The 26,605-nt window shown below is 43.8% G+C and overlaps 1 protein-coding gene across 2 annotated transcripts in view; it reads right to left on the reverse strand.

The window, feature by feature from the left end:
* The window catches only part of DLGAP1 (DLG associated protein 1), a 770,938-nt gene that overhangs the window by 325,066 nt on the left and 419,267 nt on the right, over positions 1-26,605 (reverse strand). For both annotated transcript variants that reach the window (XM_043443644.1, XM_043443645.1), the window contains one exon: positions 1,772-1,838. The gene's annotated coding sequence lies outside the window, so the exon portion shown is untranslated. The remainder of the gene's footprint in view (positions 1-1,771; positions 1,839-26,605) is intronic.

The raw sequence follows: 26,605 nt of genomic DNA on the forward strand, positions 1-26,605 counted from the left end.
GACTAGGTGTAGGGCAATACAACTGTAGTGGCCACTGTGTTATGCCAGGCATGTGCTGAATAAAGTGCTTGAGCTGTATAACCTCAGTCCTTACAGGATGCTGCAGTGGTATCACTCATTTAATGATGAGTACATAGAAGCTCAAAGAATTCAGGGCTCTTGCCCAAGGCCACACAGCTAGTAAGTGACAAAGATTTCAACAAAGATCCACCTGATTTCAAACCTCTGCTCTGAACCAGTAAAGGAAGAAAATGACACCAATAACGAAGAGCTGGTGCAAGACACACTGTGAAATAGAGGCCATGTGGTTAGACAAAGCTGCCTGGGAGGGGAGAGTCACTGCCTGATGATTTTCTGCAGATGTTATGAGCCTGGGAAAAGAAAGCTTCTTTTTTACATCAATCACTTTGAACGTAAGAAAGAGTTTACAAATGCTTGGAGGCAGAACTAGTAGGATGGGGTCGATCTGCCATGGTGGTTGCTCTCACCATTCCTCTGATGGGTTGGTTCTAAGCCAGGATGCCACCGAGTTCACCAAGATTGTAATGCATCATTTCTAAGCTCCCTACCTTCCCTCTGGTCCCAGCTGGCATGACCAGTCTATGCCTCATTTCTTTTCCAGAGTATATTGAGTGTTGCTTACTGCCTTCAGTTTTTCCCTGATAGCTATGAGGTGAATGTGTTGTTGTGTTGGATTGCACTGGACTTAGAGCCAGAGCACAGCTTGCTCTCCCATCCTACTCCACCCCACCCAAAGATAAATGGCAAGGTATCCATGAAGCAATGTCTATTGATGTACAAGGTCTTGTTGACCAGACAGCAAAAAATCAATAGTCACGCCTTCTTTCAAGGATGAGATCACTTCTTGCCAATTGCGTCCCTTCCCCAATAGTTTTCCTGAACGGTCAAGTGCTACATTCTGATTCACACAAGTAATTTTATGCCAGTTTTCTACGTTCTTCTGGCAAAAGTGAAACTTTCAGTGCTGATAACTGCCAGAAAGGATGATTAATCTTTTGCCTTTGCAACTACAGTCCTAGCCATTAAAAATTCAACTTCTACGTTTATCGAACTGTAGTTCTGCTACACTTACAATCACTATGTAGTAAAAGGGATTATTTAATTTCCTAATGTACTGATGCAATTTGGGTTGATTCTGTAGCTCAACAGGGGTAAAAAGCACTTTTCAGGGAAGCATTCTTTTATGATCCACAAATGTAAAGAAAATTAGGAATTCTGACATCTGCAGTTTTGCTATTTGCAATCTGGGTAATACTGGGCAAGATCATTCAATATACTCAGCCACAGTTTCCCCAATTATTATATTATTACATATTATTATGAGAAGACTACTTCAAAGTAACACAAGAGTTTGAGGGAAAAAGTATGAATATGTGTGTGCACATGTTGTTTCTCTGTGTAGAATGAAAACATCTCCGGCAGAGAAACTTACATAGTGTCTGCTATTCCTACACAATTGAGCAAAGCAGGAACTGGTAGAAAGAATACACTTTTGAGTCAGAAGATACAGGTTTGAAGCTTGGCCCCATCCATGCCTATGAATGTGCATTTAAGAATGTAATTAGAGTTAAATTTCTTGCTTTTAAAAAAAGGCAGGGGGATAGTAGGAGAGGACTATCAAGATGATTGAATAAAAATGTTGATCAGATCACGTTGTAAACTGTAAAGTAATATGTAGATGTCTGGATAAATAGAACAGCTCATAAGGACATGCTGCTAGTAAATAGACTGGAGGTGACTACTTCCTTACCTAGTTTCTGAGGCCTGCTGCAGAGATGAGCAGTTCCAGGTCACTGGTCAGCATCAAAGTAGCTCATCTGCAAGCAGTAAGTAGAGTTAGGTGTAATAAAATCTACTTTAGACTTGATACAGTAGGTGACTATGGGGCCATAGGAAGTAGATACCCAGCAAAGAGCTGGACTCGAGGTTCTGGACCTCAGAAGAATGCTCTGTTGAGAGATCTAGATTTGGAAATAGATGCCATATGACTGGTTTTGGCTTTATTTTGATTGCCTTTTGATTACATTCTATAATATCATCTAAAAATCTGCTCTCAAGTTGTAAATGGGAGTTCAAACTGTATCATCCTTGAATAAACTGGCCTGGTAGCATTACTTTACATAAACCTGTTTTTGTTTTATTTCCATTTAGTAACAGCCTCATGGGACTTTTTTTTTTTTTTAAAGATTCCAAAGAATGTGTCATCTCCAAATGCAGAAATTTTAGTTCGCACTACCTCTACGGCAGCTGCTAACAGTAGTGCATCTATGCTGAGATGGACCCATCCATCTCTAACTTAGATATGAAGGCTGAGCACTGCTTTTGAACCCTGAGCAAATTGCTTTCAGGCCCTGGTCCCTCCTGCCACAGCCCTGGTATCCCCTTGTTGTCATAATTCGAATTTTAACCTGTTCTTTTAAGGCTAGTGTGTAATCTGAAAATATAAGATGATCCTGGAACTTCTTGTTATGTCATAAAGTAAGGAAAAGCTTAAGAAACGCTGGGAAATATCAAAATGACATAAGGGTTTGCCTGAAGGTACTCCCTCTGACCAAATGTGGGGCAAAAGATTCAGAAAATTTCAGCAGCAACATAAATAGAATTGAATAACCTCTTTTGGTATAAGAAATTGAGCCAGAAAATCACACAGGCCAATAGGGCGAATACATTTAAAGACTTTCATATGCCAGGACGTATGGACCTAAGTAAATGATAGTTTATTTTCAGAGCTACAAGTGTAAAGAAGAGCAAAACAATAAAGCTTGGGTAGTTCTCCTGCATTAAGTAGATTCAGGAAAACACAACCCAAGTAAGTTGAGAATACAGTACTTTGACTCTCTTCAGGCTGTTTACGCTTAGTTGCTCAGTCATGTCTGACTCTTTGCGACCCCAGGGGCTGTAGCCCACTGGGCCCCTCTGTCCATGGGATTCTTCAGGCAAGAATACTGGGGCAGGGGGCCATTTCTTTCTCCAGGGAATCTTCCTGACCCAGGGATGGAACCCAGGGCCTCTTGCACTGCAGGCAGACTCTTCACCATCTGCACCACCAGGGAAGCCCCAAGACCAAAAAAAAAAAAAAACCCCAATATAAAAGAAATCCCATCTAGACAAATCCTATTTCAGTACATAGGTTTGTTTTTCTGCAGAGAGATGGGATAACATGTCAGAAATATACTTTCTGTGTATTTGAGGATTGATCCCATAAGGAAGCACCCTGTGGCCGGAGGTGGTGGTTTCTCACTGTTACGGGAAATGCAGGAACCACCACTGGTGCTGGATTGAGATTCAAGATAACCTTATAGTCAGGACTTCTCAACCTCAGCACTACTAACATTTTGGATCCAATAATCCTTCATCGTGGGGGCTTGTCCTGTACTTTGTAGGATATTTCGCATCTCTGGCTTCTACTTAGTAAATGGGAGAGGTAACCAGATCTGTCCCCCACCCCCCCAGCTCTAACAACCAGAACTGTCTGTTCAGTTCAGTTCAGTTCAGTCACTCAGTCGTGTCTGACTCTTTGAGACCCCATGAACCGCAGCACGCCAGATCTCCCTGTCCATCACCAACTCCCGGAGTTTACTCAAACTCATGTCCATTGAGTTGGTGACGCCATCTGACCATCTCATCCTCTGTTGTCCCCTTTCCTCCCACCTTTAATCTTTCCCAACATCAGGGTCTTTTCAAATGAGTCAGCTCTTCACATCAGGTGCCCAAAATATTGGAGTTTCAGCTTCAACATCAGTCCTTCCAATGAACACCAAGGACTGATTTCCTTTAGGACGGACTGGTTGGATCTCCTGGTTGTCCAAGGGACTCTCAAGAGTCTTCTCCAACACCACAGTTCAAAAGCATCAATTCTTTTGCACTCAGCTTTCTTTATAGTCCACCTCTCACATCTATACATGACTACTGGAAAAACCATAGCCTTGACTAGATGGACCTTTGTTGACAAAGTAATGTCTCTGCTTTTTAATATGTCTGTAGACATCACCAAATGTCTGTTGGGGACAAAATCTCCCTCGTGGAGAACCACTGGTTTTTTAATAGGTGTAGATAAAGATATGTGTGTGTGCATGTGTGTGCATGAGCACACACATACATATATTTCCTAGTTCTATTGAGAGGAGCTGGAAGCAATGACAGTGTCATAGCTATGAGTACATTCATCACCCGGGTCTTGGGTTCTAACTACCATTCTTGACTAAAAGGAAGCAGAGTTCCTGAAATGGCTTCTCTATAAAATCTAATACTGGGGCCTGGAAAATATAAGATGATCCTTGAACTTCTTATGTCATAAAGTAAGGAAAAGCTTAAGAAATGCTGGGAAATATCAAAATGACATAAGGGTTTGCCTGAAGGTACTCCCTCTGACCAAATATGGGGCAAAAGATTCAGAAAATTTCAGCAGCAACATAAATAGAATTGAATAAAATAAGAATATATAGTCAATACTAAATAAATAAGAGTTGTTTTTTTTTTACGGTAGAATATCAATCAGTGAACCTAGAAATGATGGTGATTCTATCATTAGGAGATAACATAGGCTGGTTAATAATTGATTCAGGCAAGAATAATAGGTGCTAAAACCATGGGGTGAGAGTGGATGACTAACAGTATGTTTACATCTTAAAATTTTTGGAAAGTCAATGGCTTGATTGAAGGGCATATTATTCTTATTTAAATGCCTTTATTGAAAGAAATCTAAATTATGGAACATTCCATATTCAAATGAGCATATATAATTATACTAATCAGCATCAATGCCTGGAAAAATAAATATTTGTTGAATGAATGATGCATCCTTACTAAGCATGATAAACGGCTGTTGCATTGATCTAAGAATCAGAAATGTGCCATTGTGACATATGAGGATAGCAGTCAGTTGCAATTGCCTTAGCCTAAACAGATGTTTATTACATCATGAGAGAAGTTTTAAATGTTAGGCTTCAGCTATGCATATGATTCAGTGTTTTGATGCTGGAAAAAAACATTCCTATGGAATAAGGAAGACAAAACTGAACTGTTCTTTTATATTATCTTTTATTTTTTTCATATTTGAAAATTGACTTTGTTTTCTGTATTTTCTTTATGGAGTTCATACGATAGTATGTTGGAGTGTCTTAATCTGTTTTTCCTGTTTCTTTTTTAAAAAAATTTTTATTGGAGTACAGTTGCTTTACAATGTTATGTTTCTACTGCACAGCAAAATGAATCGGCCATTCATAGACATGTCCTCTCCCTTTTGGATTTCCTTCATTCGGGTCATTACAGTGCATTAAGTAGAGTTCCTCTGCAGCCAAAGGGGCAAGGTAAAATCCCACAAGACCAGATAAATGAAGCTATTAATGTCTTGTCTTTTAATATGAAGTCCACTGGAGTAAATTGATAAGAATACCAGCAGGTGAATTTAAGGAAGGCAAATTGTAAAATGTACATGGTACACTAGGTCATTAATTGGCTTGTATATTGACCTTACTGTGTGCCAGGCATGGTTCCAAGTCCTTTAGATACATTAGCTCACTGACACTTGATAACAATAGTGTGAAGCAGGTACAGTGATCCTTCCCGCTTTTAAGACGAAGAGATGAAAAGGTTAAATAATTTTTTCAACATAAGAAAGCTGGTAAATCTTGGGAACAGGGCTAAATACAAGGGTCTGGTACCAGAGTGTGGGCCCTCATCTCCTCCCCCCTACTCTGCCCCACTTCTGCCTTATGATCTCCATATACAGTTTGCTTGCCTTTTTGGATGATTCACTTAAAAATGTTTAAAAATTATTGCCATTAATAATTCACTTTACACATTTATATGTATTCTATTTTTGAGATAAACATTAATATGATAATTACATAAGGAATCCTTTTTTTATCTGCCCACTTCATGTTTTTTATTTTTTATTGAAGCATAGTTGATTTACAATGTTGTGTTAGTTTCAGCTGTACATCAAAGTGATTCAGTTATGCATATTATTCGTTTTCAGATTCTTTTCCCATTTAGGTTATTACAAAGTAATGAGTACAGTTCACTGTGATACATAGTCCGTCTTTACTGGTTATCATTGTATTTATAGTAGTGTGTATATGTTAATTCCAAACTTCCCATTTATCCTTCCCATCCTTCCCTTTACCCTTTGGTAACCATAAATTTGTTTTCTATGTCTGTGAGTCTATTTCTGCTTTGTAAATAAGTTCATTTGCATCATGGTTGTTTTTTTAGATTTCACGTATATTATGACATTTGTCTTTCTCTGCATGGCTCACTTCACTTGTATGATAATCTCCAGGTCCACCCCTGTTGCTGTGAATGGCAGTATTTCACTCTTTCTTTATCGTTGATTAGTATTCCACTGCGTATATATGTGCCGGAGCTTTTTTATTCATTCATCTGTCAGTGGACATTCAGGTTGCGTGTATGTCTTGGCCATTGTCAGTAGCGCTGCAGTGAACATCGGGGTGCATGTATCTTTTTGAATTCTAGTTTTCTTCAGATATATGTCCAGGAGTGGGTTTACAGGGTCATATGGTAGCTCTGTGTTCAATTTTTTCATTTTTAGATGGAAGGAACTTTAAAATAAGGTTGCTTACCTCATCTAATCACTCTCTAAGCCCAGACCTTGAAACCTGAAGTATATTCTCCCCATGGCTTTGCAGGTGAATTTGAATAAGTTGGCAAAACAAATCCCACGGTCCTGACAGTCCCAGCGATGGCTCTGGGTCACTGCGTCTGTGTGGGACAAGAGGAGGCCCTGAAGGGTGAAGGTGTGTGATTCATCTAAGTCAAGGCTACATCTGTGGTTTTCTGCTTAAGTGCAAGCACTCATGCTCTCCTAACTGCTTCTCATCCAGTGACAACATTCAGAGGCCGAGAGGGACCCTGCTGCGTGCTGCTTGGAGGCCCCCTCCAGAACTGTCTGGGCTCTGGTGTGTGCTGAGAAATGAGTCCATTGATTGCTCCCTGGGGGCATATAAATCCACTAAAACATTGTCTAACTCTATGATATGTGTATTTTCACAGAAGCAGCCATAATGTGGACTAGATTTACATCTCCTACTGAACTTTAAATTTTCTGCTATGGGTTTTTGTTGTCTCCTTCTAGCAAAGCTGCCTTACTGTGTTTGTCAAAGTTTTCTGTGAAGGGCAGGTGTTCAGTGGGTAAGGAAGGCCTCAGCTGGGGCCTGGGGTGTCAAGTTCTTTTAAAACTGCTGAGGAAACAAACTAGTGAGCCCAGGAGACAGGGTATAGACCAGAGGGTGCATAGATCATGCAACAGATCATGCAGCTTCTAATCAATTAGAAGACTTCACAGAGGCTGAGTAGCAACAAGATTTCTCCCCAGAAAGAGTTTGAGGGTGATCATATTGAATGGAAGAAGGGTTGGGGGAATACCTAAATTTAGCCAAAACCCTGAATATTCAGGAAGTTAGAAGGATAACTGAAGACTAGCAGCAGTATCAGAGGGCTTCCCAGGAGGTTCAGTGACAGAGAATCCACCTGCCAATGGAGGAGACTCGGGTTCGATCGCTGGGTCAGGAAGATTCCCTGGAGTAGGAAATGAAAACTGACTCCAGTATTCTTGCCTGGGAAATCCCATGGACAAGGAAGCCTGGAGGGCTACAGTCCATGGAGTCACAAAGAGTTAGACATGATTGAGCATGCACGCACACAGCAGTCTCTTGACTTGATATAAACATACATCTATCAAGGATCAAATACTGGCAGCTGAGAAACAAGAGTATGTGACCCACCAAATCATGGAGGGGGGATCAGCTCCTCAACTCCAGTCCTGCTGACCCTGGGCCTCTTCCCCACAGAGCAAGGAACATTAGCACAGAGCAAATCTCATCCAGGAGCTGAGTCAAGTTCGGGGTCCTCAGCACAGCTTACAAGGCTTCCTGCTTCTGACTCTGTCCCCTCCCGCTCCCTCCCCACCTAACCCCAGCCTACAGCCTCTGGGTCTTTGCGTTGCAACTCTGAGTGAATTTCTCTGCTGGGGCTGTTCCTTCTGCCAGCAACACGGCCCCTTTCTTTTCCTTAGCAGCCCCCTTGACTTAAATGGTAATTACCCCTTCCTTCAGGAAGCCCTCTTTTCTTTGGCTCCTGAAGTCCTGATTAGCGATCCCTCCTATATTTCCCTGTGCTGGAACATATCAGTACCATCCTGCAATGACTTGTTTACACTTCTACACTCACTCCCCTACTAATTCTGATCTGGAGACTAGTACCGGTGCTAATAATCGTGTTAATAGTAAAACAAGTACTAGCCGATAGTTAACAGCTAACACATACGCTTGTCTTTCCAGCACCAGCAGAGTCTGGCGTATATAAGTTCTCTATAAATATTAGTCAGATGATAAGGGATCCCAGATTAGACATGCATTTAAGTCTTGGACAATGTCCTGAAGTCATAAAAGTCAAGATTGTTTATTGCTTTTCTTAATATAGAAGCAATGTTTAGGCACTACAGAAAAATCAGAAAATGCTGTGAAGCAGAGCAAAACAATACATTTGTAATTCCACCACACATAGGCAGTCACTGTTAGCACACATTGTATTTTTCTCACCTTAAGTTTTGCAAGCTCCCTTTCCCAATACAGTAAATTCTCTACCTATGGAACTATAAGTTGCAAACTTCTGAATATGTGAGCATGCATTTGTATGTCGGATCATGTAAGTTAACTCATGTGTCTGGTGTACGTCGTCATGTGCCTGCATCGTCCACCAGTGGTTGTGCTTTAACGTACTTTACCGTACAGTACTACTTTTGAGTACGGTAGTGCAGTATCTTTATTTCAAGCCCAGGATGTCCAGAAGCAAGCGTAAAAGCAGCGGTGATATAGCTGGCACAGACCTACCTAGACATCACTGCATCTTTTTCTCGAGAGGGTAAATAGAATTGAATTCAGCAAGGAACCACAACCTGTGCCATCAGCATCAGCATGGGTGAACTGGCAGCTTCACCTGTCTCCTGTTGCTGAGGATCCTCCAGCTCCCCCATCTCCCACCTCCTCTCCCTGCTCCAGGCAGTAACTCTCCTTGCCTGTTCACTCAGCGCCAGCCCCTGGTGCCAGCTGCTGTACTGGACTACGGTACTTCTCAGGTTACTCTTGTTGCTGCTCAGTTGCTGAGGCACGTCCAACTCTTGGCGACCCCACGGACTACAGCATGCCAGGCCCCTCTGTCTGTCGCTGTCCCCCAGAGTTTGCGCAAATTCATGTCCATTGAGTCGGTGATGCTATCTAACCATCTCATCAAGTTACCGTACTGTAAGGGTAAAAATGTTTATTTTTTGTGTTTTTTTATGTTTTATTTGCCTGAAAAGTATTACAACATGTTACAATACAGTACTATATAGCTGATTGTATTAGTTGGGTACCTAGGCTAACTTTGTTGGACTCACAAACAAATTCGATTTACAAACATGCTGTTGGAATGGAACTCATTCATATGTAGGGGACTTGTGGTATTGGCTATCCTGACCATCTTTGCATGATAACAAAGACAGTCTGTAACATCATTTGTGCCTCTGAATATCTTTACATTGTATGGTGATCTCTTTAGCCAAACATCTTTTGTTAAATATTTAGATAAGTCCTAGCTTTTTGCATTAATAAATGTATGAGGAACATTCTGTAGATAAGTATTTGTGCATGTTCTTAGAATGAATTCCTTACATGTAGAATTACTGTATCAAAGTACATACAAATATCTCCAAAGTCTTAATCTTGTAAGATGAATTGGCAGGTCACTTTTCGGAAAGGTTATGAGTGTTGAACTGCAATGAACTGGGCATTATCTTAAAATACAACAAACAGAAAAGCAAATTTTGTAAATTCAGTGATGGGGAAGAGTTGTTTTATTATTTGATTTTTAACAAGGAAGAGATTTTATGCACTTTGTGGGCTGTCTGAACCTCACCTTTTGTGAACTGTCTGCTGTGGGCTCTTTCTTATTTTTCTATCAACTTGTAGAAAGCTCTGGTTTAATGACAGTGACAGTTACAACTTATCACGCAGTTACTGTGTCTGGTGCTGGGCTGAGCCCACCACTACCGAATACACAGCAAATATTTCCCCAGGCGGTTTGCATTTTAAAATACTCTCCTACTGAAGCCATTGCTCCTATTTCTCGAGGCGGCTTTTGGAGTGGTCTGTTTTAGAAGTCTGCATTAGTTCATATTTAGTATGTAGCATCTTGAGTGGGGGACAGAGGCTCAGAGTCTGTGTAGGTTGCCCTTGAGTCTGTGCAGCTCTGAGCCCATTCATCATCAGAAAGGCCCCACCCTGCTGGGGTGTCCACGGGGTCGCTACCCTAAATGCTCTGGCCTGGGACTCTGGGTGGTAACCTCAGAGTGTGGTCCCCAGGACTCAGTGGGGTCCCCTCTGTGCCCCCTGCTCCCTCTCTGCACCAATTCCTAAGAGGCAGAACCACGAGAGTAGGTGTGACAAGGTGACAATTACACCACTGTCCAGTGATACTGAAATATGGGGTCAGAACACCCTGGAGAGCTCTTGGACATTGATCCAAGCACCTATAGGAAACCACGCAGGGTCATGACCAAGGAAGAAGACCAATGACCCACTGGCTCTCGAAACCTCCTGAAACAGACGCATCCCTCTTGTGCATTTGGGCACTGTTTACCCTGTTGTCATTGTTACGTGGAAGCCGGTCTAAAATGGTTCTAAGGTAGCTTCTCCTGCTGGCTCAGACAGTAAAGAATCTGCTTGCAATGCAGGAGACCTGGGTTCGATCTCTGGGTTGGAAAGATCTCCTGGAGAAGGAAATGGCAACCCACTTCAGTATTCTTGCCTGAGAATCCCATGGACAGAGGAGTGTGGAGGGCTACAGTCCACAGGGTCACAAAAGAGTAGGATACAATTGAGCGACTAATACTCTTTCAAGGCAGCTTCTAAGCGGGGCCACCGTTTTCTCTGTCTGCCCCTTCTCTTCCCTAACAAGGCCTGAGGGGCATAGCATCCTTCTGGGTGCAGAGGCTGTGCCCACCTGAAGGGGGGCAGCCCCTCTGAGTGTTCCCTACTCCCCCTGTCTGCTTGGCAGCAAATACACACTCACCTGTGCTCCCTTCAGCCTCTGACCAGCTTTTGCCTGGTCGTCCTCACTTCCCCTGCATGGAGAGGTGAGATGCAAGCTTCAGGTTTGGGAGCTGGGGACGGAATACGGCAAAGTGGTCTTTCCGTTGACTTTGGCTCCAGCCCTTTAGGCTGATGGACTCCGGCAAGGGGCACTCCAGGCTGTCCTGCTCTGCCTCTCACCCCCACCGCCTTGGATCTGGCCCTGGGAACCAGATGTCATTGGTTTCCTCTCTGGGCACCTGCCTTCCCGGGGGACTAGAGGCGAGGGGCAGGACCAGACAGTAGTCTGGTAGTAGTTTTCAGATCTGTATGAAATGCGAGGAAAAAACAGATGGCCTCTCCCTTCGTGTAGCTTCCTGTCTGGCGAGGCAGACAGACATGAATCAATGACCAAATAAGTATATGCTCTGGGTCAGAACCTACAGTCAAAACTCTGGGGTCGGAGACAGAACGTTCTCTGTTCTGTATCTGAACTCTATTTGTTCTCTAGACCCCATGTCTGCAAAGAACCTGAAGGAGTCTTGTTCATACGTTTTTGGGTAATTTCACGGTCAATTTAGAAAGCAGGCTTGATTGATTCAGAATTTCAGCTCCATGACTGGGTCTCCTCCATTGTCCGGGGTTGATCCTCCTCTCTACGTTTATATAGAGGAACAGAGAAAGCAGCAAAAAGGAGCAGGAGGCACAGCCCTGGGCAGGGGGCTGCTGCTCCCGCTGCTTGTTCTCTTTCTGAAAGCCTGGCCCTCCCGGTCATCGGCCACCAGCCTTGACTGCAGCCTGCTTGCCTTGTGCCCAGTCCCCTCTTGGTGTGGACACGCCCCCCTCACACCCTGACTGGTTTGGGACCTGATCTGTTCAGACAGAATTGAGGGACACGGGGAGAGCCTTGGGCTAACAGAAGAGGACTGGGATAGTGCCTCCCAGTGGCCACGATTGTCTAGAAAAGCTGGCAGGCTCCTTAAATTAGTGATAACACTCAGTCACTAAGTTGTGTCTGACTCTTTTCCACCCCATAGACTGTAGCATGCCAGCCTCCCCTGCCCTTCACTATCTCCTGGAGTTTACTCAAATTCATGTCCATTGAGTTGGTGATGCCATCCAACCATCTCAGCCTTTGCCACCCCCTTCTCCTCCTGCCCTCAATCTTTCCCAGCATCAGGGTCTTTTCCAATGAGTTGGCTCTTTGCATTGGATGGCTAAAGTATTGGAGCTTCAGCATCAACCTTTCCAGTGAATATTCAGAGATGATTTCCTTTAGCATTGACTGGTTTGATTCTCCTTGCAGTCCAAGAGACTCTCCTTGAATTGACATTCTTTTCAAAAAGAGATGTATCTTCCTGTGCAATATTCCACAATAGTATGCCATAGACACTCTGGTCTGAAGATAACAGCCTGCTGTTGTCAGTCGGAGTCTTTAAAAGCAGTCAAGTGAGCTAGCTCTTAAACTCGCAACTACGGATCTTTGAGTTGCCCCAGGCAGGGAGCACTGTGGAAATAGTTTCTCCGGGTAGATCTGCTGTTACTTTTATTTAGTCACTCTGCCTAGTCACTAAAAACAAAACTGCATTTACTGAGAAAACGTACTGACAAAGTACAGGTACTTCCAGTGTGGTTTCTTCATTCATCTTGATTACTGACTGTACACGTGACCCTGGAAGAGGAGGCTGCAGTCAAATGAATTTCCCTAAGGGTGCTGGGCCTGAAGGGAATGCTTTCAAGGTCTATAAACAGTAGATAAGCCAGGAGGCTCCAGGAAAGAGGAGGCCCCTGGGGGTCACAGACAAGGACAAGGCTTTTCGAGAAGTGTTAAAATGTCCAGTGGATCTAGCCTCATACCTTGTTGATGGGAATGTAAATTGGTGTAGCCACTATGAAAAGCAGTATGGAGGGTCCTCAAAAAATTAAAAATAGAACTACCATATGATCTAGCAATTCCACTTCTGGGTATTTATCCCATGAAAACAAAAACACTAATTCGAAAGATCTATGCAGCATTATCTACAATAGCTGAGATGTGCAAGTGACCAAAGTGACCATCTGTAGGTGAATGGATGAAGAGGATGTGGCGTGTGTGTGTGGGAAGTATACACACACACACACGCACATGCAATGGAATATTACTCAGCTATTTAAAAAATGAAAGTTTGTCATTTGCAACAAACTGAATGGATCTAAAGTGGCTACCCACTCCGTTATTCTTGCTTGAAGAATTCCACGGAGAGAGGAGGCTGGCAGGCTGTAGTCCATGGGGTCGCAAAGAGTTGGACACGACTGAGTGACCAACACTTGTGCTTTCACACAGGAGTGTCAGGTGAACTGTAAGCTATGCCCAAGGATGGGCTGAGGACACAATCTGTCCCAGTTTCAGCACCAGCAAGAAAGGTTTTCTGGTCCATCTGCTGTTCTGTCTCCCTCTTCTTTGCAAAGCAATGATGCTGATGAGAACAGCAATGTAAGTGGCTCATAGTTCCTGGGGTCTGAGTCCCAACAGTGGACCAGAGCTGTGTGTAGATAGTAGAACACTGCAGGTGAGGGCTGTTATGATCAGAGAGGTTTGGTAACTTGTCTAGGGTCACACAGCTAGTGCTAGGATATAGATTTGAACCTGCTCTCCTTCCAAAGTCCAAGCTTGTTCCACTTTGCCTTCGGGGTTGGAGAAGCTGTCTTTTACCAAGGAAAAGAAAATGTGTTCATATAAATCCCATACCCCCAGTTTTGACTTCACTAATTGCTTCTAATAAAAAAAACACTTAGCCCATAATACACAGTCCTCTCCTTGTAGCCATCTTGGGGTCATCCTCTAGAGGTCAAGCCACCATCTTAAGAGTCCTGCCTTGCTATGGGGATATAGTCTGAACCCCCTCAGACTCACTGGGTGCCCCCTACTCCCCCCTTGCCAGTCCAGCCTCCACACACACGTCGGTCGTTGAAGCTGTGATCTCATCCTGACATGAATCAATTCCCGAACTTTCACCATCACTGAGGCTAGCACGACCCTGCCTCTCTCAGCTCTACTCCCGTTTCCTCCTTGTTCTGTGCCCCCCACCCTTCGCCACTCTAGAGACATATTAATTCTAGGTTCTCCCTACAGATCATGTCAGTCCCAGCAGGAGATGAGTCTTTCCCTTTCCTGTATCTTAGACTTTTCACATGCCCAGCTCCCCATAATAGGTCTTGCATTTTAAAAGGAAGAAATTCTCCCTTTGTTCCCAGACAGGTATTCCCTCACCCTCACCAAGTGCCTCCATAATTTCATATGCATTCTTCCATGATTTCCCTAGCAACACAGTATCACAATCATTTGGGTATAGTCTTGTCTATTAGTGAATGGCTTGAGTGAAGGCCCAGAGGTCTGTCCGATCACATTTGCAGGATTTCTGGTCTATAGTAAGAAGCTAAATATGATGTTTGAATTAATGAGTGAATGAATGGACACAATACTGTTGAGGAGCATTCTAGAAAGGTTCCAACCCTCCAACAGTCACAGAACTATTCAGCTTGGAGACCTATATGGAGTAACATGAAAACTGTCAGCTTCTCCAAGAGCAAAGAATCAGGAGTGAAGACCCACCACTGGGAAGTTCTGATCCTCATGTTGAAAGCTGATGGATATTGACAGAGAGAGAGACACTCAGCTTGTGTGGGTGTTTCAAGTCAGCTCTGACACATAAGCTACCTGCCTCAACTCTTATTAAAAGTCAAAGAGGGAGCACATGGAGGGCTCATGAACAGGGCAAGAATGAGCTGTGAATGGAGGCTAAACGTGGGTACCCCCAGGAGAAGTCAGCTTTGGAAACATGGAGGAGGTGGAGGGGATGCTCTAGATCATGTGACTTTACACATGCTTTCAAGATACTCTCTTGCATGTATTGCAACTCTGCTGCTTAGAGAACATAGCTTACACATTTAGAATGTAGCCCCTGATACTTTGTGTTTCTTTTCTTTTTTTTAAACTGAAGACAGAGGAATCTGGCAGGCTACCTTCCTGGGGTCCCAAAAGAGTTGGACACAACTTATGACTCAATAACAATCACTGATTACGATGTTACATCAGTTTCCGGTGTCCAGCGAAGTGGTTCAGTTATACATACGTAGTGCTGTGCTGTGTTTAGTTGCTCAGTCGTGTCCAACTCTTTGCAACCCCATGCACTGTAGCCCACCAGGTTACTCTGTCCATGGGGATTCTTCAGGCAAGAATATTGGAGTGGGTTGCCATGCCCTCCTCCATATATATATTTTTTTCAGATTCCTTTTTAAAGCAGAAAAAGATTTATTATAAACTCTTTATTTCTTCTTTGCTAGTTTTTCTTAATAGTTATAGCTTAATTTACAAACAATATTGACATGCACTGTCACTGATTCCATGGCAGAATTTTCTTCTCGTTATGCCGAGGAGGAAACTTGAAAGCACTGTAGGCTCGTCCAGTCTCTAAATCTGTGAATTATTCTTTGAAGTGGCCATTGACCTTGTTCTTCACTTTCTCCAGGTTCAAACGTCTAAGGACTGATTGCTAATTATATGAAAAAATGGTTTCTTCACATATATTTCCTTCATTTTACTCCAATTTCTTAAAAAAAAAAGATACGAGTTTGACCTAATAGTGATATTAATATAATAATTGTAACTTGTTTACAGATTCTTTTCCCTTATAGGTTATTACAAAATATTGAGTATAGCTCCCTATGCTACACAGTGGGTCCTTCTTAGTTATCTGTTTTGAATAGCCCTGGGATGCTTTGCAGGGCTTCCCAGGTGAGGTAGTGGTAAAGAATCCGCCGGCCAATGCAAGAGACACAGGAGATGTGGGCTCAATCCCTAGGTCAGGAAGATCCCCTGGAGAAGGGAATAGCAGCCCATTCTAGTATTTTTGCCTGGAGAATCCGATGGACGGAGGAGCCTGGTGGGCTAAGTCCACGGGGTCAGAAAGACTCAGGCATGACTGAGCACACACACATGTGATACTGTGGTCTCCCTGAGATGCAGTGCTGAAGTAACCAAAATGGGCACATATCAAAGTTGATGCCCCTTCCTGATAGATGGCCCTCTCCAAAACACTGAGTCAATTTTTCTTTCTTTATATGCACTTCTAGAAAGGGATAAGCTTGTATGACTACGGTTAAGCATGAGGGCTGTGGAGCCAGGCTGTGCCGATTCTAATTTGGCTCTGACATTTATTAGCTGAGTCACCAGAAATGCAGTATTTATATTCTTCAAACCTCAGTTTCCTAAACTGAACAGTGGGGATAATAATAGACTGCAACTGATAGGATTGTCATGAGGATGAAGGCGCTGGGCAGTCACTGGCTGCTATTATGAGCTGTGGTTGTCTAGTTTCCAAGCTCGGAGTGGATAAGAAGCAGCAGATGAGCTGGTGTGGCTGAGGCCAGTGTGCTGAGAGCTGTGTCATCTGAGCTCCTGGCAGTAACACAGGCGTCAGAACACAAACACAAATATAAAATGGTTGGCACTTTGGGGCTATGGACCCAGTCACTGGAAACAATAAAAAATGCCCTGCCCTCCTGTATCTTTCCGGTCTGGCCGGGGAGCTGATACTGAAGAGCTGAACCTATAATGTCAGTTATGATGGGGATTTGAGGGAAAATAACGCAGCCTGTGGGGAGAGAAAATGATGAGGTCAGAGGGAACCTCTCTGGGGAGGAGCCTGGGCTAAGACCCACATGCTGAGAAGGGGCGATCATATAGAAATGTGGGGAGAAGCATTGCAGGTGCGGAGGGAACAGCAGGGGCCAGGCCAGGAGCCTGGGTGCTTGGTGGGTGTCTGACATCAGAATGAAGGTCTATTTTGTCCACTGCTGTACTCCAGGTACCTAGAAGGATGCTGGGCAGATACTGGTTGCTCGATTAATGTGCTGGAATGAAGAATCAAAGAAGGGGGAGGTCTATGCAACTGGACTGTTGGAAGCAAGAAGGCTGGAGGGAGAGTTCAGCAGGAGAGCAGGGTCTAGACCACGCCAGGCCCTGCGGCCCCGGGGCGGGCAGTCAGATGTCACAGAGATGGATGCGAGGTCCCTCGGGGCTTGGAGCGAGTGGATGACATGAGACGACTCAGTCTTTAAAAGCATCATTGCTGGCTGCTGGGTGAGACTAGATTATAGCGGATAGCTTGGGAATTACGGGTGGCAGGCAGGAGGTGATGGACTAGAGCGCAGTGAAGGCAGACAGCAGTCCGTGGCCACGTTCTGGTGTACACTGTGTTCACAACTGCGTAGCCCGAGGGAGAGAGGACTGGAGGACAAGGTAACCAACAAGAAGGGAGGAGACAGGTAAAATGGGACCTTTGTGTATGACTGAGAATTGTGCAGCAATGAACTTAACTTACAAATAGGGACCGGAGTAGACATCTAAAATGTGGTACAAAGCGTACACTTCAGAAAGACAAACACCTATGGCACAATCCCATTAATGTATATTTAAAAAATTTTATTGGTGTATACCTTCTTTATAATGTTGTGTTAGTTTGTACTGTGCAGAAGAATGAATGTCATATATATATATTTGCTGTTTAGTCACTAAGTCATCTCTGACTCTCTGACCCTGTGGACTGTAGCCCGCCAGGCTCCTCTGTCCATGGGATTTCCCAGGCAAGAATACTGGAGTGGGTTGCCATTTGCTTCTCCAGGGGATCTTCCTGACCCAGGGAGAGAACCTGTGTTTCTTGCATTGCAGGTGAATTCTTCACCACAGGGCCACCGGGGAAGCCTACATATGCACATATCCCCTCCCTTCTGGAAGTCCTCCCCATTCAGATCACCACAGTGCATTAAGGAGAGTTCCCTACGCTACACATTAGTTATCTATTTTATACACAGTACCAATCGTGTCAATCTCAAACACCCAATTCCTTCCACCACGCCCCACCTCCTCCTTAGTATCCATATATTTGTCATTACCTCTGTGTCTATTCTGCTTTGCAAGTAAGATCATCTGTATCATTTAAAAAATAGCTTTCAAACCTCATGTAGCTTACAGGCATATATACGTACATACATGTATACCCAAGGATAGACATTAAAGCTTACTGGAAGGAAATAGATGGAAATTCTCCATTTTAAAAAACACGGAATAATAATAAGAGAGTCTGTGCCAACCCAGTGGTGGTACCATGCCGTGAATCAAACATGCTGAACTCGAGAGTAAAGGGTCTTGACCCCTGAGGCTCAACAAAAATAATCCAATTCTTCGATAAACGCATGTAGTTTATAAAAACCTTTTTACTGTTGTGGTCCCTAGTCTCCAAGATGGTCCTTAACCACCACTGATTCCTGAGATTCACTTGTTTAGTTTTTTCTCACATGAAACAGGGTTTGACTTGTGAACCAGTGAGGATGTTACAGAAATTTCTTGACCATGTGGGACTTGAAGGCTGGGTCATCCATGTTGTTTTGGCTTGTGCCCTGTTATCTGGGGCTTCCCTCATAGCTCAGTCAGTAAGCAATCTGCCTGCAATGCAGGAGACCTGGGTTTGAATCATGGGTTGGGAAGATCCCCTGGAGAAGGAAATGGCAACCCACTCTAGTCTTCTTACCTGGAAAATCCCATGGACAGGAGAGCCTGGCATGCATCCATGGGGTCGCCAGAGTCAGACATGACCTGGCAACTAAACCACCACCTTCCATTCTCTGGACTTTGAGGCTGGGACATCAATGCCGTCTTGGCTGGTGCTTTGCTCTGTCACCTGCTCTTGGGGAAGCAGCTCCGTGGAGAGGTCCACATGGCTGGGACCGGAGGCCACCTGCCAACAACCAGAGTGACCTTGATTCACTCACCCAGCACTAGAATGAAGCATCTCAGAATCAAATCCTCCAGCCCCTGTGAAGTGTAAGGGAGACCTAGACCCCTGGCCACATCGTCAGCCCAACCTCATGAGAGCCAGAGCCAGAGCATGTAAATACAGTTGACTCTCAACCAACACAGGTTTAAATTGCATGCATCCACTTCTAAATGGGTTTATTTCAATAGTACATATGACAATGCTGCACAATCTGTAGATGGTTGGACCTGAGGATGTGGAACCATGGATACAGAAGACCTGGGATGCAGAGGGCTGACTATAAGTTCAGTGGATTTTCAACTGGGGGCAGAGGGTCTGTGCCACTAACCCCCCACCCCCCAGTGTTGTTTGATGGTCAACTGTAAACCACTCCCAGAATTCCTGGCTCGCAGAAACTGGGTGGGTAGTAAATGGTTATCATTGTTGCTAAGTTTTGGGGTAATTTGTAATGCTACAATAGATTCAGTGGATCCCATTTAAGTCAGTACTTTGAACTCTCTCCCAGCACTGCCTTACTAAGGAGTGCTGGGGAGTAAGAGCATTTTCTGGCTTGGGACTTTAGACAGGTAACTGCCTAGTTCAGGTAAACTCAAGTCCTGTGACAGTGGGGAAGATTGCAGTCAGGAGGAGAAGGGAATGACAGAGGACGAGATGGTTGGATGGCATCACCGACTCGATGGACACAAGTTTGAGTAAGCTCCAAGAGATGGTGAAGGACAGAGAAACCCGGTGTGCTGCAGTCCCTGGGGTCGCATAGAGTCAGAGACGACTGAGCTACTGAACAACAACAAAATCAAGCACTGGCACTGTAGTCAGGCCTAGGTCTTTAAACAGATCTTTTTCTTCATCATCCAGACTTCTGAAAAAGCATCAACTTGCTTGGAAACCTCTTCTGTTTGTTCTCTTTACAGAGTTTTAAAAGACAGATGTGCAGCCCACATACAAACAGAGGAGCTGAGATGAGTGAGATGACTTCTATTTCCTGACTTTTAGTAAGGACTTAAACTTCCCACAGAAGGGGGGTGAGCGGGGGCACAGAGAATGGCATGTAAAAGATCCTTGAGTCTGTTAAGGAGCTTGGCAGGAGCAAGTGAACACCTTAGTGCATCATGGAGGAGAAAGTCAAGATGAAGCTGCGGAGCATTTTTTTCCCTTGTCGGAGGCAATGTCTGCTAGTTGCCACCATACTTTAAACATGCAGTGAACACAAAAATACTGGGTTGGCCAAAAAGTTTGGTTGTAAGTAAAACTAGAAGATATTGTCTTCATTTTCGCTAAGAACTTGATTGAACAACATACTTGATGCCTGAACAACCTTTTTGGCTGGAGTGGGTTGCCATTCCCTTCTCCAAATATAATGATTGAATTCTAGTAAATCAGAAGACCAGAGAGTGAATGGAACTTGCCACCTGGGGCAAACACACTTACCTTTGATGGAATTCAGAACTGGCCCATGATCTAGGGTTCTCACTTGCCAGATGAGGGACACAGTGCAGGGACTGTTTCCTGTTGTTCAGTTGCTCAGTCATGACTGACTCTTTGCCACCATATGGACTATAGCCCTACCAGGCTCCTCTGTCCATGGGGTCTCCCAGGCAAGAATACTGGGGTGGGTTGCCATTTCCTTCTCCAGGAGATCTTCCCCACCCAGGGATTGAACCAGAGTCTCCTGCCTTGGCAGGTGGATTCTTTACCACTGAGACATCTGGGAAGCCTTATGGTACAGGATACCAGGCTCAAAATGGACATGGAAACCAGTTCAGACAGGAGAGAAACGTGTCCTGGCCTCCGGCGAGAACTCAGGGATGTGTCACTTCTCTCATGGTGCCACTCAGCCTCAACTGAGATGCTGGCAAGAGCCCTGGGGTGGCCAAGGCTGAGCAAAGGAGGAAGGGGTCTTAACAACTATATGACACATAGAACAGGCCAGATGGAAAATAAAAGGCGGAGATAAAAGGTTCATTCCCAGAATGTGGAGACAGAGAATTCCAGAAAAGGCAGAGGGGAAAACTGTAAGATCAGAAGCCGGAAGATTCTTGGGATTCAGAGAGAAGGAGAAATACCTTCTTTATGTAAGAGGAAGGTCACTCAGGGTCACCCATCTGATTAACACTAAGAGAAGCAAATCCTTACTGAGAGCCTTCACTACATGCCAGGCCCAGTGCCCAGCTATTTGTACACACAGTCTTAACAACGATCCTCAGTGATGTTATCTTTCCTGAATGATGAAACTGAGGCCAAAAGAGAGGTTACATCACTTGCTCGAGGCCTCAGAGCTAAAAGAGCTGGTGTCAGGAGGCAGGCATCTGACTGTGGCCCGAGCTCTCCATCTCTCCTTGAGATGACCTCCTCACTGGGAGGGCAAGGCTGCAGAGGAGCAGAGGTACCGCAGGTCCCAGGACAGAAGAGACGAGCTGGGGAAATCACATTCAGATTTGGAAGTGAGTTCTTACAAGGATGAGCACATCTATTAGATGTGAATCTGTAACAACTGCATTTGCCTTAGAGAGGGCTTGTCTTGTCCCTTTGTACCCTAGTCTCACATGCATCCTGAACAGGAGGAAGGGAGCAAAATGTGATGGGGTGTAGGTGCCCCTCCGTGGGCCAGTCTGCAGCCAGAGTCACAACCAGAAACCTTTATCCGTTCTGGGCTTGTTTTCCCCCTCAAGGGCAGAAATTTATTTTGTATAGTACCTAACCCCTGAAGGTGAAAGTGTCAGCCACTCAGTCATATCTGACTCTTTTGTGACCCCCATGGACTGTAGCCTGAATAGCAACTCTGTCCATGGAATTCTCCAGACAAGAATACTAGAGTGAGTTGCCATTTCCTTCTCCAGGGGATCTTGATCCAGGGATTGAACCCTGGTCTCCTGCATTGCAGGCAGATTCTTTACCATCTGAGCCACTGGGGAAGCCCAAAGCCTAATGGAGGATGTGGTCACTGACCTCACTACTTCTCACATGCCAAGCGAGCGCTCTACCATTTGAGCTAATCCTAACACATAATCTGTCCTTAATGTTTCTTAAACTGAAATCATTTGTTTAAAAAATTCTTATGAAAAATTCTTTGGTTTGTCCAAACCATGAAGCAAATTAATTTTTTTCTGCACCTAATACACCCTCTAGGGACTAGATTTGGGGGGTGGTGGTTTGGATAGAATTTGGGAAACGGGGCACCTGGTGAGGAAGATTCAGTCTAAAGGATGAGGATCAGAACTAGTAACATTTAAAGGTTTGTTTTTTTTCCCCCCTACGAAAACCATCTCTTGATGCAGCTATTAAAAATAAAAATGAAGTGGTTTCATTTTCAGCTTTCTTTACCGTTCACTTTCAAAGAAAATTGGTTTCCATTGTCTTTCCTGTTCTCCATTCAGCTTCCTATTTCACATCTCTTTTTTGGTTATTTAGTTTTCTGGGATCAATCTTCTATCTTAATTTCACTGAGTCCTATAGTCTTCCTCGACTCCTGAATCTGCTCTTCTGTCATTTTCCAAGAATCAAAGAGGTTAAATTGAGAAATATATATTTCAGGAGGAAGGAAGGAGAAAAGGAAAAACAAACGACTCAGGTATTGAAAAGTCTGACTTCATAGAGTGCCAGGTTTGGGTTCACTTAATGATGAGACACTATTTTGATTTTGGTATCATCAGAGAACTTATTATTTGAAGACTTTTTAATGGCCCTTCTGACTGGTGTGAGCTGTTAGCTCATTGTCGCTTTGATATATATTTCTCTAACAGTAATGTTGAGCATCGTTCCGTGTGCCTGTGGGCCATCTGGAAGAATCACATTTTCATCGAGAAGGTCCCTGGTGTGTTTGTACCTTTGGGGTGGACAGAGGGACCCATCCAGTCTGTGCAGAGGCACAGAGGGCCTGGAACCTGTCTACGGTATTCCAAAGGAAACAGTGAAAGTGACTCCCTAACAACTGAGTTTGGTTGTTTTTAACAAACAATGGGGTAGCCTTTTATCATATTTGTTTTCTTTTCAAAAACCCTTCCAATTCTTGATATCTGAGGTAAGAGTCTCAGAGCCAGACTCTGAGGCCAGAGAGCCTGGGTCTGAACCTCACCTACCCTTGACTAACCTCTGTGTGCTTCTCCGTTTCCCTGTCTCTAAGATGGGAACAGTAAGAATATTCACATCATCAGACTGACATGAAGATGAAGGGAGTTAACATGGATACATGTAAAATCTTTCACAGTGCCTGGTATGTGAGCTCAGTAACATTATCTATTAGAGTATGTCCGTGTGGAGTGCTGTCCTAAGGCGCTTCAGTCGTGTCCCACTCTTCCGCGACCCCGTGGACGGTCGCCCTCCAGGCACCTCTTTCCATGGGATTTCCCAGGCAAGGATACTGGAGCAGGTTGCCATTTCCTTCTCCAGGGGATCTTCCCTACCCAGTGGTCGAATCCACATCTCTTAAATCTCCTGCATTGGCAGGCAGGTTCTTTACCACTGTACCTAATAATGTGATTGAGGAAGAAAGTAGGACTTGCCAGCCAAAGTATCAACCACCTGATAAGACAGAAGCATCCTGAAGCAACAGACATATACCACTCTCCATGCCTCATAGTTTGGGAACATAGAATAATACCTAAAAGATAGTGTAGTTGGGGGCAGGTTGTAGGGCTTGGAAGTACCCTCAGCAGTAAGGTTAGTTCTAACTTTAAAGTAGATACAAAAAAGGTGAAAGTGAAGGTCAAAGTAAGTTTTTTTCAAAGAGAAAAGAACCACCATCAAGAATTCTTAAATATACTTGCTGAGTACGTTTCATATAAAAGAAACATAAGAGCATCTTCTTACGGGATTTCGAGAGTTCATATTTTCTGTAAAGCAATAGTTTCAAGTAATGAGGTTTCCTTCCAATATAATGAAAGTATTAATGTACAGTTCCAGGAACAGATGCCCAAGATCATTTTAGATGACACATTGAGAATCACTGTGGGTGAAAATTATTAGAGAAGCCGAGACTAGGGATGATGCCCTGGGCCACCTCATCTTCTAGGACACTGCATCCCCAAACTGTGATCTTAAGGATGCCCAATGATGGTTTTGATGCTGGCAGAAAGCTACAGCAGGTGACCTTACTATCACCCTTTGTCTGATTAGGGGCTTCATAGCTTAGATTACCTTATTCCCCATTCATTTCTTAAATCTTTGAGTAGCACAGACAATTTTAAAAGGATCAAAAATGATGAGTTTCTCCCCTAAAAACCTCCTTATTCTCCAGTGCTGTCTCAGATGGCAGGGCAACGGTGGTTTTACTCAATTTGATAATATGGGAGGGAGTTAGGAGGCAAGAAGTCTATGGTTTGATGCATTTGTTCTCTGTGCTTCATACTGTTTATTAAACCAGATCACTTTAGGGCCTTGACTCATGTGTCAGTGGTATGGTTTCCATAGCAACAGGTATCAATTGAAAAAAAAAAATCAACATTCGTATGGTATAGGAAACTCCACTCAAGATTCTGTAATAACCTATATGGGAAAAGAATAAGAAAAACAATGGACATATGTATAACTGAATTACTTTGTTGTACACCTGAAACAACACTGCAAATCAACTAGACTCCAACATAAAACAAAAATTAAAAAAGCTACATCTCCCCTATAAAGTCAAACACTAAGGAACTGTTGTCTCCCAAGCCAATTCAAAACAGATTTGACCAACTATAATTATATTTTATTACTTGATCAGATTGTCTACATTATCATATCAGTAAGAAGATTTTTTTTTCTGGGAATTTCCCAAATCTGAAACAAACACATCAACAACACTAAATCTTAAAAAAGTAGTTCCTCTGAAGAAAATTATGAAGTATTAAAATTAATTTTGGCCTCTAACCGATGAAAACCTTTTTGGAAAAGTCCTATCGTTTTCTCTGTGGACTAAAGTGACTCATAATTAAAGGTTCTGACTTGCTGCTAATAGAGGATGCCAGAAATGATCTGAGTCACTGCTAAAATTAACACCAAGTTTTGATTCAATGAAACAATTAATCACATTTGTCTCATTTCATTTAAACCCTGACATGATGCTTTTGGAACTTCCTGCCTTAATTTGAAGATGTATTTATAAGATTTTCCACTAAGTTCTTGATATTGTTAGGGGGCAGCCTTACATGATGAATGGGATAAAGCTCTGTGTTCGATTCCTCAAATGGATCTCAACAATAGAGAAGGCAGGCTGGAGGGTGGGAAGGCTGGCCCGCCATGCTCCACGCCCCCCCAACACCCCCAGTCCCTAAACCCACCATTTTCCCCATCATAACCACTACATTCCAGTCTATACACTTTGGGTGGGAGGAGGGCATGGCAACCCACTCCAGTATTCTTGCCTGGAGAATCCCCATGGACAGAGGAGTCTTGTGGGCTACAGTCCATGGGGTTTCGAAGAGTCGGACACGACTGAGCGACTAAGTGTACACACACACACACACACACATAGACTAGTTGCCCAGTCCCCCACTGCTGTTAGGGTTTCATAGACTTCCTTCTTTGTACTTTGCACTTCTATATTGCCTGGCTATGTCTCCAGCCTGGCTTTTCAAGCACTGCAGATGAGTAAATCTAGTTGGTTTGGTGTTTTGTTTTTTTTTAAACATGGGACTAGCCAAGCACTGACGCCTACATTGGTGAAAGTATAGAAGGAAAAAATAACACATTTGGTAAGGAACAGATAAAAGTGGCTCTGAGAAAAGACTGTTTCAGAGAAAAGGTTAAGAAAATGAAGTACTCACGGTCCTAGTGCTTGGAAACCTTAGGCAGGGGACCATCAGCATCATCTCCTAGCTCTGAGCCAGTCATCTGTCTGTCCTTCCCCTGCTCTGCATCACGAGGCTAGTGGCAAACTCCATGCCCAGCCTTCCCTGCAACTGGTTTTGAGTTAAGTCGGGTTGGTGGGAAACTTGGATAGACACTGAAGGGCGAAGTCAGGATATTTCTCCCTGTCTCTGTAGCTGTGACCTTGGTTATTGTAGGAGTGATGCAGCTCCGCCTTTGGGTTCTGGTTACACACCTTTCGTCTGTGTCTCCATCCACAGCTCCAGGGTGGTGGAGGTTTCCTGCTACTATTGTGTTTTTCAGCTCTTGCCACCATCTTTGTAACCAATTCCCTATATTAACCGACCTCTACTGAAACATGTGGCATGGGTTCTGCTTTCCTTACAGGACTCTAGCTGTTACAGCTCCGTCATCTTACTCTATGGTCAGAGTATTTTTTCTTTATTAAACAATGCTTTTTTTCCTACATTGTTGTTCTTCAGTCACTAAGTTGTGTTCGACTCTTTGTGACCACGTGGATGGTAGCATGCCAGGCTTCCCTGCCCTTCGCCATCTCCTGGAGTTTGTTCAAACTCATGTCCATTGAGTTGGTGATACCATTCAACCATCTCATCCTCTGCTGCCCGCTTCTCCTTTTGCCTTCAGTCTTTCCCAGCACCAGGGTCTTTTCCAACGAGTCAACTCTTCACATGAGAGGGTCAAAGTATTGGAGCTTCAGCTTCAGAATCAGTCCTTCCAATGAATATTCAGGGTTGATTTCCTTTATACAACAGCATCATCTGAGTTATGTCATGCTGAACTGACTGCATGTGGCTGACCCAGTGTAATACGTAATTGGTTGCATTGAATATCAGATAGATAAAACCTTTGGCATAAATACTAGTTTATTCTTTGTTCTCAAAAAGAAATCCGTTA

Source organism: Cervus canadensis, chromosome 23 (assembly GCF_019320065.1).
Source record: "Cervus canadensis isolate Bull #8, Minnesota chromosome 23, ASM1932006v1, whole genome shotgun sequence".
NCBI classification, from domain to species: domain Eukaryota; kingdom Metazoa; phylum Chordata; class Mammalia; order Artiodactyla; family Cervidae; genus Cervus; species Cervus canadensis.